The sequence below is a fragment of the Furipterus horrens genome, unplaced genomic scaffold, assembly GCF_987537825.1.
Source record: "Furipterus horrens unplaced genomic scaffold, mFurHor1.1.pri manual_scaffold_6, whole genome shotgun sequence".
Classification (NCBI taxonomy): domain Eukaryota; kingdom Metazoa; phylum Chordata; class Mammalia; order Chiroptera; family Furipteridae; genus Furipterus; species Furipterus horrens.
The window spans coordinates 179,550,780-179,564,124 of NW_028327176.1; the positions used below are offsets into that span (position 1 = coordinate 179,550,780).

General features: G+C 39.1%; 1 non-coding gene across 1 annotated transcript; it reads right to left on the minus strand.

Moving 5' to 3' along the window:
- Window positions 1-12,716: 12,716 nt before the first annotated feature.
- On the minus strand, window positions 12,717-12,847 carry LOC150007907 (small nucleolar RNA SNORA44). The gene has a single exon (XR_016512147.1). It is a non-coding gene; the product is annotated as a small nucleolar RNA SNORA44 (small nucleolar RNA).
- Between the last annotated feature and the right edge of the window lie 498 nt (window positions 12,848-13,345).

A 13,345-nucleotide genomic window follows, 5' to 3' on the forward strand; every position in this document is an offset into this window, starting at 1 on the left:
CCTTCGTAAGAAAAACATTTAGACCAGTGTGTTTCTAAACAGCTTTAAAATTGGCAGGTGAGTGGATTGAGCGTCGGCCTGCGAGCCAAGTGTCGCTGGTTCAATTCCCAGTCAGGGCACATGACGAGGTTGCACGTCAGGTCCCCAGTTGGGGGCACAAGTGAGAGGCAACCACACAGTGATGTTTCTCTCCCTCTCTTTCTCCTTTCCCTTCTCTCTAAAAATAAATAAATAAACAAACAAATAATTTTATAAAAATTTGCAGGTGATAGTTGGTCTGATGCGAGTTATTAACAGGTAGTGTTCTTTGGGGAGGTGGGTTTCCTAATCAAATATAATTGGGAAATAGGACATGCTCTCAGAACATTTAAAACAATAACTTTCACATAATTTGTGCTGGGAACACGTCTGAGAACTTGTGGGATATTTTTTTCATCTCTCTGGTCCTGTGAATTCTTTACTATAGCTTGTTTTGATGTCAGCAGAGCCTATCAACAATGACCTAGGGGATTCCTCAAAAGATCCTGTAGTCAGGAGGAGAGAAGAGAACAAATATAAAAATATTTGTATCTTTCGTAGTTTTGCACAACCACCTCAGCCTCATCAACGAGCTCAGCTTCCTCCTGATCAAGTGGGATGGTTTGAATGGTTTAGGGGTTGTTCATTAGAAAGAGACAGGATTCTTGGGGGCGAAAAGAAAAAAAGAGAGTATAATTTTCCCTTTGATGCCCCCAACATGTAAGAGGGTATTCCATTCAAGAATTTCTGTGACACTGCTTTTATTGGACAAAAAATGAGAGCAGTAACACTTAGAGTATAAGTAATAACTTATATTGATTAATCCTTTGGAAATATCCAGCCGTGAGATACATGATTATATCACAGGGTGTATTTCTCATTTCTGCCCCCAGTGTTAGATTTTCATAATCTGTAGTGGCTGAAATAGAAGTAGGAAAAGCTTTAGTAAATCTCCTGTAGGTCAGCACCGTTTTGCCTGTGGAAAGAAAGCAGCTCCGTGGGGAGGCAGGGGAGAGGGCCACCAAGTCCTAATAGGCCATTTCTGTCTTCTCTCTCTGATTGTCTTCAATCACTTCGCAATCACAATGCTATTAGGAGCACCCTGACCAAAGACACTTGTGTGCTTAGATTTGCCATTAACAACATTGACAGGAAGCTTTGAGGTTGCTGCAGAGGTGATGGGTCTTGAGAGCTTTGAATTAGAAGTCTGCCTGTCCTTGTGACATGTTGAAGTGGCCCAGCTCCTCCTCTGGAAGGAGATTCAGGCAAGAATTGTTGCTGCATGTGTGAAGATCTAAATTATTCCATCTCCTGCATCTCTTTTCATACTTTACAATGTATTACATGCAAGTGTAGTAAGTCCTGGCTGTATTTCTGTAACTATGGCAGTGGTTTGTACTAACACCGAGTTCAACACAGCCTGGGAAACATGATTTTTATGGAGTGACTTGCCCCAGACTTTTGTCCTCCGGCCACCCTACATCCCTACCATGGGGCACTGATGTTGGTTGAAACAGACATTTTCCAGGTTTAATACCTCATCTTGACCCTTCAGATTTCATGATCTGTTTGGAATTAGGAAATCAGGTCAAGGATTTTTGGCAACAACATTTCAAGGCTGATGTCTCAAGTTTCAAGGTGCTCAATGACTTTCCCTAATACATGGGATCAGGAGGATATAAATATCCGGATCCGCCACCAGTGCTAAAGTTCTGAGTGGTAATAGGCAATGTGTGTATTTTTCCTTTATGAGAAAGTTGTCAATTTATTTTTCTTGCCATGGAGAAAGACCAACCATAAAAAAAAAAAAAAAAAATAGAATCTTGAGATTCTAAGTAAGTGCCGCTCTTAAAGAACACATATTTGAGACCTCAATCTCAGATTTTTACTGAAGAATATAACTCAAAAATATAAAATAGCTCAGGCCAGATGGCTTACTTCATTAGAGTGTTGTTCTGATACACCGAAGTTGAGGGTTCAATCCCCAGTCAGGGCCATACAAGAAACAACCAGTGAATGCATAAATATGTGGAATAACAAATCAATGTTTCTCTCTCTCAAATTAATCAATTATATATATATATATATATATATATATATATATATATATATAAATGAAAATATTTTTTACTTGGAAGAAGTAAGTATATAAAATCTTTGGAAAAACATTCTTGGCATTATTATAGATAAAAATTAGACATCACATTGTGATGGAAGACAGTATCTTTTAAGTTTTTTAAGGCAAAGATTTCCTCTAAAAGTTCTCATGAACATCTGAGAAGTGTGGTAGTATCATATGATCTTGGAAGAAATTTTTTGTCGTCAAACTGGTACTCTCTCTCAAAATAAAACCCATCCTGTAGGAAACTGACTTGCTGGAGGGAGAAATGCTAAGATTTACCAGGGTATCTTCCCTCATTCATTAGAAGGACCTTATTTTTTTAGCTAAGATCACTTGTCAACAGTTTAAGTTCATGGTTTAGCCACCCCTGCTCAATATTTGATGAACGATCTCCTCCACTCATTCTCTCCCCTTTTTTTTATGTGCTGCATCCTCATAATAATAAGGAGGAAGAGCAGCAAAGGGCAGGAGACCCATATGATACTCTGAAGACAGGCAAATAGGACACCTGGGATGAGCCATACTTACTGGTGAGCACTGGTCCCTTGGTGTAGTGATCTGAACTGTGTGAACGGTGAAAGAAGTGTAGTATTTTATGGACTTTTTCACCTTTTTCAATGAAACAGCTCCAGTTCATCCCACTGGTCATTTATCAAACTTTGGGAATAGAAAACAAATGAGGGTCTAACTATCTCCTTTCAGAGATGGATGCTCCAGGCCAGCCTTGGGTACGTGTTAGTCCACTTGGTGATCAAGGGCCTCATTCTAAGCTTGTAAATGGGCTCTCTGGCTTATTTTTCACATAAAAATGAATGTGGATACAGGAATCTTAAAAACAGAGGGTGACGGGCTAATTGCGATTTTGATATGTAAGAAAATTATTTGGTGAAGGATTTAAAAGTTTCATATGAAACTGGGGAACCTGGTTACTGGTGCAGCAAATTGTATAATAAATGAAATTGTTCTCAGGATATTGATCTCCTTCACCCCTTTAATGAATGGACATCAGTGTATTAGCATCCCTCACTACAGGCTTCCTACCATGGAGGAAAATATTCAGGGCACAAAGGCTTGGATTAAATACAGTGATCCCTCACTTATTGCAGGAATTACATTCTAGACCCCCCCCCCCGCGATAGGTGAAAATCCGCGAAGAACCTTACATTTATTTTAGTATTTACTGTACAGTACCGCAAAATCCCACGATATAGCGAAAAATCCGTGATAAATAATTAAATATAATATATTTAAAATCCCGTGATACAGTGAGGCTGCAATAAGTGAACCACAATATAGAGAGGGACTACTGTACCATCAATAGCCTATTTCCAGCATGGGGCTTATTCTATTGTCTTTGATTGCCCTGGAACAATAATTCCAGAAAGTTCTCCCCTTTTGCCACATGACTCTTTTGCATGCATTTAATCATTTCAATCTGCTGCCAGGTCTTTTCTAAACTGTGTGTGTAATTGGATACATGCACTACAACGCAAAGTTTCACTTTGGCACCTGCCATTTCAGAAAACAAGTCCAAGTAAAGAAACAGGATCTTGTAATAGACAAATGTATTTATTTTGACAAGTGTGGTTTGTTTTTAATTATTAATATTTCACTGTAGACTAGTGACTGTCTTGTAGGACATTTCATACAAGCAACATCTGATTCTGGGTCATTTCCACATTAGCATACCTCTGGGCAATTAAGGTCCTAGTCAGAATAGACGTTTGCTCTCACTTTTAGTGTGAAATACGATGAAGCTAGAGAAAAATATGAATATGAGAATTAATAATAATATTGCATGGATGTTGTTTGTCATCAGCAATTTGAATACACTGTTGCTTCTACCACAGTCAAATCCTGAAACTTTAATACAAACATCTCCAGCAATGAAGAATTTTATAATTGTATTAGTCATCTGTTTCTCTAAGTTTTTTACATGTGGAATTTGTCCTTTGGTTTTTAGAATTCCCACTCTTTTTCTTTTGGGAATTTGTAACAGAACATCATATTTTTCATTCTAACCAATTAGGCCATGAGGACAAACTGAAGCTGAGGAGTTTGTCTTTTTAGAGTTCATCTTCTTTGCTTTTGTAATGATTAGGGAAATCCGAAGGAACCTGGGAGTATCTCAGCAGTGATTGCCTCACTCCACTTCACTCAGCAGTAAAAAGCTGTCTGTTCTGTGTGCAACATCTCTGTGCAAATTTTCCAGTGCCTGGTCTCCTTGATGAATGAGAAATAGTGAGGAGAAAGATACGGAAAGAAAGATTCCGCCCTTCCCCCAGCCCCACCACTCTTTCAGAGGCTAAAAAATCTGATTTTCCTTTAATTTGTACTCAGCAGTGTCAGCTCTGTCAGAGAAAAGGGCATTCCTGCTGACAGTAATCATTATAACTCCGGGAGACCAGCAGAGATAAATATACTATAAGCCATCTTCTGAGTGGGTCAAACTTGTCCCGATACTTTTGCGGTCCAGGTCTTTTACAGAAAGATTTCCTCCATCAGCCTAGTTTCTCACTGGTGTCCAAAGATGTGCTTGTTTGTGATTCTTTTATAGGAAAATACTAATGTTTTACATATCAAAATATGCCAGTTGTCTTTATTAAAGAACTTCCTTTTCAGTGAAAATTTATGCTGCTCTTCAGCAAATAGGCTCTCCGTAAATTAAAAATAAATAAAAACACAAGACCAGAAACATTTAACATCATATGTAAATTTCACTGGCATTTTGCTCTAATCTGTCATGACTGAACTGAATATTTGCAGAATTAATTGAAAATTGGAGATATATTTAATATGTGTATAAAATTCAAAAGCATGAAGTATCTCAGTTTTTGGTTGTTTTGTGGTATTAGGAAGACATTCCTAAATCCTACAAAAGGTAGACAAACAGCACTAAGCAAGCATCTCCAAGTGGAATTAAATTATGTTGCTTTTCATTGCTGCTTTGAACATCACTTTGTTTCCTCTTTGTGTTTGGTGTACTGCAATCTTTGTAAAATTTACTTAGGTGGCAATTTCTTTATTGTGTCCCAAGATTGTAGAGTAGCAAGTAGGGAATCATCCAACCCTGTTTAACTAGAACAGGCATTTATTTGCACTGTTACTGGGGAGCATGGTTCTGGTCATGAATATCTTCCCCTAAAAGTATGTTTTTATTGAATTTTCTACTGTAGCGCCTTGCCTTTATTACAATTGGAAATAAAATTTAAGCAACTGAATCTACAAACTAGTGTAATGTAGTTTATTAGATTCTGCCAGGGTGCTTCTTTTTTTAAGTTGCATGGGTCTAGGTCTCTTTCTTCTTTATATACATCAGTCAGATGAACCCTATGATGTACCTTATCAGTTAGTGTTTCAAAAGTGTTGGAATAAGAGGATAAAAAAGGAGTAAAATCTTAAAATTAAACATTGTTATATTTGCACAGTAAGATTACAAGTGAGTTCTATTTCCTTTTCTGATTTTTTTTGGTACCTTATAAATTTATGCCATTGACCGTGAAGTATCTTTATAATTAGAAGAGAAAAAGGGCCCTGTTTTGGAAAGAACGGACCTCAGATCCGTGAAGGTCAGTTGCCAACAAGCTCTTGCAGGATTCCTACTGTGTACCTTTCGCCAATCAACTCCGTGGTCAGCATTGGAGGCTGATATAATGAGAGGGCGACTTCCCACTGCTTTTGGAATGTGCCCCTTCAACCAGCCACAGAAAGCATTTCCACAGCTGGGGTCCCTGAAATATCAACTGACATAATTTTTGCCAAGATAACCCTTGATGGGATGCCGTCTTCTCTAATGAGGAGCTGTCTCCGGTGTATAAAGCTTCTTTTCAGGGTCCAATAAGATAGTTGTTAGGGCTTTTATTTCTGGTGGAAGTCTTAGAAATTAACACAACAGTGTCTCTGCCCTTCTGAGCTGTTTTCATCCTCCTGGCTGCTCATTTAAGCAATAACTGAAAGGATTGTCATTTCCCCCTCTTTAAGAAATATATTCTTGCTCTTTATGAGTGTGAGTTTTTTTTTTTTTAATTTTTGCTTTCATTATGACAGGAATCAAACACTTTGCTTTACTCTTACTTCAAACAAGGAGTTGTAGAGAATGTATTTGTATCAGCTTATTATGCGTATTTCGAGAAGAGGGCTTTAGATAAAAATGCATTCCCGAGAGAGATCGCAAATGACTTCACCCATACTCTGCTCCTAAGACAAGGGTACATCCCCATTTCTGTTTTCCTGTAGCTGTCAAAAGCTCTGTGTTCTTCCTCCCGAGCTCCCCCTTAGGAGCTGGCTTCCCTGCTTCTGTGTCCCAAACTGCTCTGGGAAGCCATTGTGGACTGAAATGCGGTCTCCCCTGGTGGTCCCAGCAAGTCACTCCTTCCCTCTGTCTGAAGTGGGAATAACCTTTCTTTTTGTGATCAGGTTACAAATGAAGTGATTTGAGAATAACAAAATTTTTTATTCGATTCAAAAAGCCCAAGTTACTAAATACTGTGAAATACAGAAGCGTCCTCCAATGTCGTAGTTCCTATCGTCGTCGTCGGCAGCCGTCCGTCTCGAGAGACGATGGCGTAGCTTCCTGAGAGTCTATCTGCACCGCCGAGAATGGCTGTGCAGTCCGATTCGGGAGTGACAATCCCTGCCGCACTTGGTACAGGTGAAGGCAGATGGCCGTTGTTGCTGCTGTTGACGCTGCTTCCGCCTCGATCTTTTCTGGACCGCCTCCTCGTTGCGCGCAGCCTCCGCGCGCGACGTACCTTGCCTGACCGCGAGCCTCCAGGCTAGGCGGTTGTCTGCTTGAACTTCCCATGTGTTGAGATTGATGGAGCATTGTGTCATGTCCTTTTTGCAGATGTCTTTGAACCGCAGTTTTGGGCGCCCTGTCATCCTCTTGCCTTCTGCTAGCTCGCCGTAGAGGAGGTCTTTGGGGATACGGCCTGCATCCATTCTTTTGACATGGCCGAGCCACCTGAGGCGTCTCTCGCTAAGAACTGCATGCAAACTGCTCATATTGGCTCGCTTCAGCACCTCGGTGTTGGGGACCTTATCCTGCCAGGCGACATGCAGGACGCGTCGCAGGCACCTCATGTGGAAGCTGTTGAGTTTCCTTTCGTGCCTTGCGTAGGTGGTCCATGTCTCGCTGCCATAGAGGAGAGTGCTGAGTACGCAGGCTTGGTAGATGCGCAGTCTGGTTTTCTCAGTGAGGCTGGAATTGTTCCACGCTCGCCGGTTCAGTCTGGCCATAACTGTGGCTGCCCTGGCGATTCTCCGATTGACCTCCAAGTCGACTGACAGAGAGCTCGAGATGGTGGACCCGAGGTAAGTGAAGTCGTTGACAACCTCCAGGGTGTATCCGTCGATGGTGATGCATGGGGGAGTCCCCGTGCCTTGAGCCATAACATTCGTCTTCGTCAGGCTGATGGCTAGTCCGAACTCCTTGCATGCGTGGGAAAGGCAAGTGACTAGCTGCTGGAAATACAGAAGCATCCTCCAATGTCGTAGTTCCTATAGACAAGAAATAAATCCTAAGCCATAAGAAAACCCCACAGGATTCTCAAATAAGCGTGTGCCCCAGCTTCCTTTTTCAGATTGATCCTAGTTCTATCCCCCCATTTCCCTCAGCCCTAACCCCCCAGTCCATCGAGTCTCACCAGCAAATTACTGGCAATTCTCACTCTTAAGCCTGTGGTCATACGGATCTTTCTGGGAATGTCCTTCTCCCTCATTTTTTCAAGGTTCAGATGACAGGTCATTTTCTGCAGGAAGCCTTCTAGAACCCATCTGGTTAGATACCGTCCTCCTCCGTGTGTGCTGTCCCTTCACTACAGCCTTTGTCAGATTCAGTCTGGTATTAAAGTGGTGTTGACGTTTCTGTCCCCTTTGTTACATTATTTGCGTTAGGAGAGCGAGGCCTGGGCCTCGTCCATCTTTTGTTTCCCCACAGGTTATTGTTCAGAGTTTGGCACGTATCAGTCACTTGATATGAGGATATTGTTGTTTAATTTGAATTCCTAACATTTATTTATTTTTATGGGGAGGTGTTGATTAGAGAAAGGAAGAGAGGCATTGAAGGTAATTTGCAGGAACTGGTAATAATCACAATCTAACAGTTTGTGTGGTGATTTGCATTGTCATAGAATAACAGGGAAGACAGAGGAGCAAAGCCTGGTCCAGAACATCTTTATGATCAACTCTGAAATGGGTAAGAAACAGCTGAGAGTTGGGTCTTATCTGCGTCTCTGTATGGGTGCATGGAAGTTTGAACGACTTCCCTGGCACTGGGACCTGCACCAACTCACACTCCTGGCTGACTGTACTAGGACAAACGAAGAGCCACTTTCCAGGCTGTTGTTTCTATCACACGGGTGGGGAGAGGTGGCTGGCTAGCAGCCTGATGCAGTTGGGACTCTGTCGGGTTCGCACACATCTTCTGGAATTTCTCATGTTTTCCTTATTATCTTCTCCTCCCTCTCTTCTTCCCATTCTTCTATTCCACAACACTTTATATATCGTAGTAAACAAAAAAAAAAAAAGAGAGAGAGAGAGAGAGAGAGCATAGCAGATACTGATAAAACTGAAAGTTAAACAGTTGATTTTGAATTCTGCACTGCTTGTAATTTTTCTTCCTTAACCAAAAGTCCAAGTGGTAAAATTAAAGTTTCAACTTTAATGTGAAATGGTTAAAAAAATATACTTGCTGTAGTCTTTTTTCTTTTTTTCGTTGGAATATTGGGTTAGGATATTTTTTTATGAAAATATGTCTAATTACAAAGGGATGCAAAAATGTTTGACCTAAACAGGCATCTTACACTGATGTTAGAATATGTGCTGTAAAATGTGAATTTCTGCCTTTATGCCACCCCAATCCCACTCTTCCTTTCAGAAGGAAGTTTTGTTAAACGTTTTATGTACATTCTTGCAAATCTTTTCTTATGCACATATGAACATACATATATAGATTACAAAGAACTTGTATCATACTGTACATTATGTTCTGCAATTTCATATGAGATATACCTTGGGAGATCTACTCATATCAATAAATAATCCTCTATGTTGTTTTTATGGATACATAGTTTGTAATCTTCCCCACAATGATTGACATTTAGGTAATTTCTAGGATTTTTTGATCAGTAAATTATTGTACATGTATCTATTTTGGCACATGTATGCACGTGTTTCTAGGATAGAGTTTCAGAAGTAGAATTTTGGCTTAAGCACATTAACATGTAATTTCCTGCTAAATTGTCCCCAGAATGGCTGAAACATGTTGCTCACCACAGAGCATATGAGAGCACAGTTTCCGCACAATCTTCCGGAATTGGGTATTATTGATTTTTTAAATATTCTCAACAAGTAGCTCATCACTTAATTATTATTTCTCATCAGAGTAATTTAGCATCTTTTCATGTCCATCAGACTGAGTGTGAATTGCTTGCTTATCTTCTTCCATGTCCCTTTTTTCCTTGTTTATTCTTGCTCTAATGCCACACATTGGAATTTATAATATATATTATATCTAGTAGAGTGAGGCCCTTTTATTTATCTTTTTCAGAATTTTCTTACTTAATTTCACACTTTTACTTTTCCAGGTGGATTTTAGAATGAACTGGACCGGTTCATAGAAAATTTAATTGGGGATTTTGTTGCAGTCTGCACTGAATCTATAAATTAATTTTAGGAGAGTTTACAGGTTTACAGTATTGAGTTTTTCAACCAGCAACACGCTTAACCTCCCTTCTTACATGTTGTCATTTGTAGCTTTCTATAAGATGTTATGGCTAGTGTGTACTTATTTGTCTGATAGCTAGTATTTTATGCTCTTTGTCGCCATTGTGAATAGGAAATTTTCACATTAACTGTTTAATGGCTATTAAAGATACATAGGAAAGCTCTTGGTTTCCCTTGTGTAGGCACTTTAATTTTGGCAGCTGTTCAGTGGGTTTTCTTGGATCAAGAAATTCTTACTTTCTAAGTACAAAATAATACTATTTCATTTTATGGATAATCATGATTTATTTTATGAAAGAAATATATGTATGTACAGAGTTAAATAAATCAATAGCAAATAAAATTTAAAAGCTTATAATAAAATAATCAATCCCCTTAGCATAGTTCTTTCCACATTTATCTGCGTTCCCCAGAAGTCACCACTTTAAGCAATTTTTGATGATTTTCATCTGACATTTTCCTTAATATTTCTAGATGTTCTTATTATACTGCTCTTCCTTGTTATATAGGATAGGGCAAAAGTAGGTTTACAGTTATGAGTAGATGAAAAGAGTTTATTCTTATATTATTATGTATTAATCATCATATTCTTTTCCATACAAACAACTGTAAACCTACTTTTGCCCCACACTGTTTAGCTCCTGTAGATTTTCTGGGAGAAATTTTTCTTTTTCAAACCCCTCTTTTTTCTTTGTTTCCTTCCAAATTGTCACAATTTGTTTTTTAAATCAATAGCCACTATTTACATTATTAGAACGGTTTAACTTTTTTTGGGGGGGGCTGGGTTGAATAGTGTGCAATGATTCATACATTTTTCCTGGATTTTTAAGGTAAATAATAGCTCTATTTCTTCTTTCCCTACAATTATGCTACTCCTGTGTATGTATATATTTCTTGTAGTATCTCACTGGTTAGAACATCTAGAATAATGTTAAGTAATAATACTGGTTATTCTTATCTTGTCCCAAGTCTTATGAAAATACCTTGGATGTTGCTTAATTATTTAGAAGTCTACATAAAACACAGAATAAAAGGAAGCAATAAAAACCTCATCGATTCCTCAGCGATGAGATTGCTGGGAAACCCATCTAAGTGTGGGATGCTGTCAGCAAGGAAAGGTGAATGAACTATGGGAGGTGAGGGGTGGGTTTAATCTATGCAGAAATAAGATTTTAAAAGAAAGTGGAGTCCAGTTTGCCTGAAAAAAAAAAAAAAAGAGGTCTTCAAGTATCTGGACAATGAATAAAAGTAATTATACTGTACAGGGCAATTTAAGTTCTATAATTATTAGGAAAGGTCAACAGTAAGTTTAAATTTGTGTGTAATCACAGTCATTCCTTGAGTGTACTAATGACATAATGCTGAGCTATAAATATAAACCCCAATCTACTATTTTATGTCCTTTTTGGGTGGGAGAGAGACAGTGACAATGGCTGTGATAAATTGTGATTTCCTATCCCAGAAGTCCTCGTGCAGAGTCTGGTAGGAAATGCAAGGCAATTGAAACTTTTCCGAGGAAGTGGCGACGGAGCGACATGAAAGCCTAGATTAGAAGCACACACGCTATACACCCAACACACGCCGAAATGAGGTATTCCTCATGAAAGATCCCACGGATGATTTTTAAATCTGATTCCTTCTCAACTCATTGTCGCCTGGGTTTGGGGCAGTGCAAAGGGCCTGTGTTAGGGTTCTCCTACCGAGTCCTGGGTTAGAGAGCCTCCTGCTTAAAATGTCCAGAGGGATTCCACCTTCCTGACCAAACTGCAAAAGATACAGGGTCATTCTCTCATTTTTTTAATGTCCTGACAGGTAGCTACTTTGTACTCCACAAAGGGGTTACCTGTCTTATTAAAACAAAAAGGCATAAACCTAAGAGAAGGAGAAAATATATGTAAGAAGGGACAGCTGGAAGAAAACAACTGTCTACTGTCTTCTTGCTGTTTCTTCTTTCTTTCCAGGTCTCAAGGTAGATTTTCTTCTCCATCACCATGCCTGCTTCATGCAATAATGTATCTTCATCCTTTGAATCCAAGAACAGCAAATATGATCATACTAACCCTTGCCCAGGGCAGAAGCTAGTAATTGATCAGAGCAGTCTTGTCTGCTTATAGCGGATTGGCCCACATTCCTCTTGGTACCGTGAGTGATCTGGCCAGCCACTACTAATCGATTGAAATGAAATGTAAAAAAAAACTACAGCTTTAACAAAAAAAACCCTAAAGACATAAATAAGAACCATAGTTTTATACAAAAACAATTATATAATTATGTTCAGAGAGTAACAGAGGGATCATACATCAAGTGTTCTTTTCATTTTAGTGTTATGCATAATCTATCATTCTAATAAGGAGACTAAATGCTCTGATTATGATGGAAGCGTGGTTCCGGACTACGGTCACGAGCTTCCTTTAGAACTATAGCCACAGGTTTACAAGGTGACAGGGAGCACCATCCTGAAGGTGTTCCCTCTGCTTCACAGTGAGCTCACCTTGCCAAGAGGGTACCTCACACACACCCACACTGTAAACTGTAACAACTTGCTTCCCCAACAGCGTAATCACCACAGATATTCCCAAGATAGTTTCACTTTTTGATGATGTCATCTCAGTAGACATAAACCCTCTTTGTTCCATTCTATGCGTCACTTGAACTTATTCTATGAGCACTTTGTATGTATAAAAATTGTTGTCAATTGGTTGCTAGATTTTGATTTATTTAGATTGAGACTTGCGTGTGATAGATGTCATTAAGTTCTCACCCTTCAATTTGTGGCATTTGATGCACTATTGTAGCCACTTATTGGTTCAGTGATATAATTTAAATATCTATTTTAGGCATCTTATTTTTATATTATAGGAAAGGCAAGTGGCAGCTGCAGGTATTATGCTGACCTGCGCTGTCAAAGTCTCTCCAGGTTGCTCTCGCATGCACTTGGAGATCCCGTGGCTACAACCAGCCACAACCCTTGGAAACATGCTGTATTTTAGGCATTTTTTATACAAGGGTGAGACTGGAATACTTTCACAGAATCCATTTAAAATGTACTGACAGTGATTTTTCCATGAATGTAGAGCTGCAGTGAATTAGAGCGGGTCAAAGATAACATGATACGTGAAACTTTTGGTCATTTATATTAATTAAAATGCCATGCAAATGAAATAAAGCTCCTTTGCAATTTATTAAACACTTGTAAATAAGTGAGTGAAGGCCAAGGATTTAGCTTTAAGGGTCAATGTATCAACATCAAGAACAGTTATCTTTCGACTGCTTATTTTAAAAGTGCTGAAAACCTAGCATGTGTTGTTCTTATGGTAGTTGAAGTTTGTCATCTTTCACTCAGTTTCCTGTTCATAATAGTCCCTCTGAGAAGTCACCCCAAAATGTGAAATGTGCCCAGACAGGGATGAGGAGAGCATGCTTCAGGTATTCATTTCAATTTAGACATTATTTTTGTCAAGTCCTACAAGGTGTCAGGTA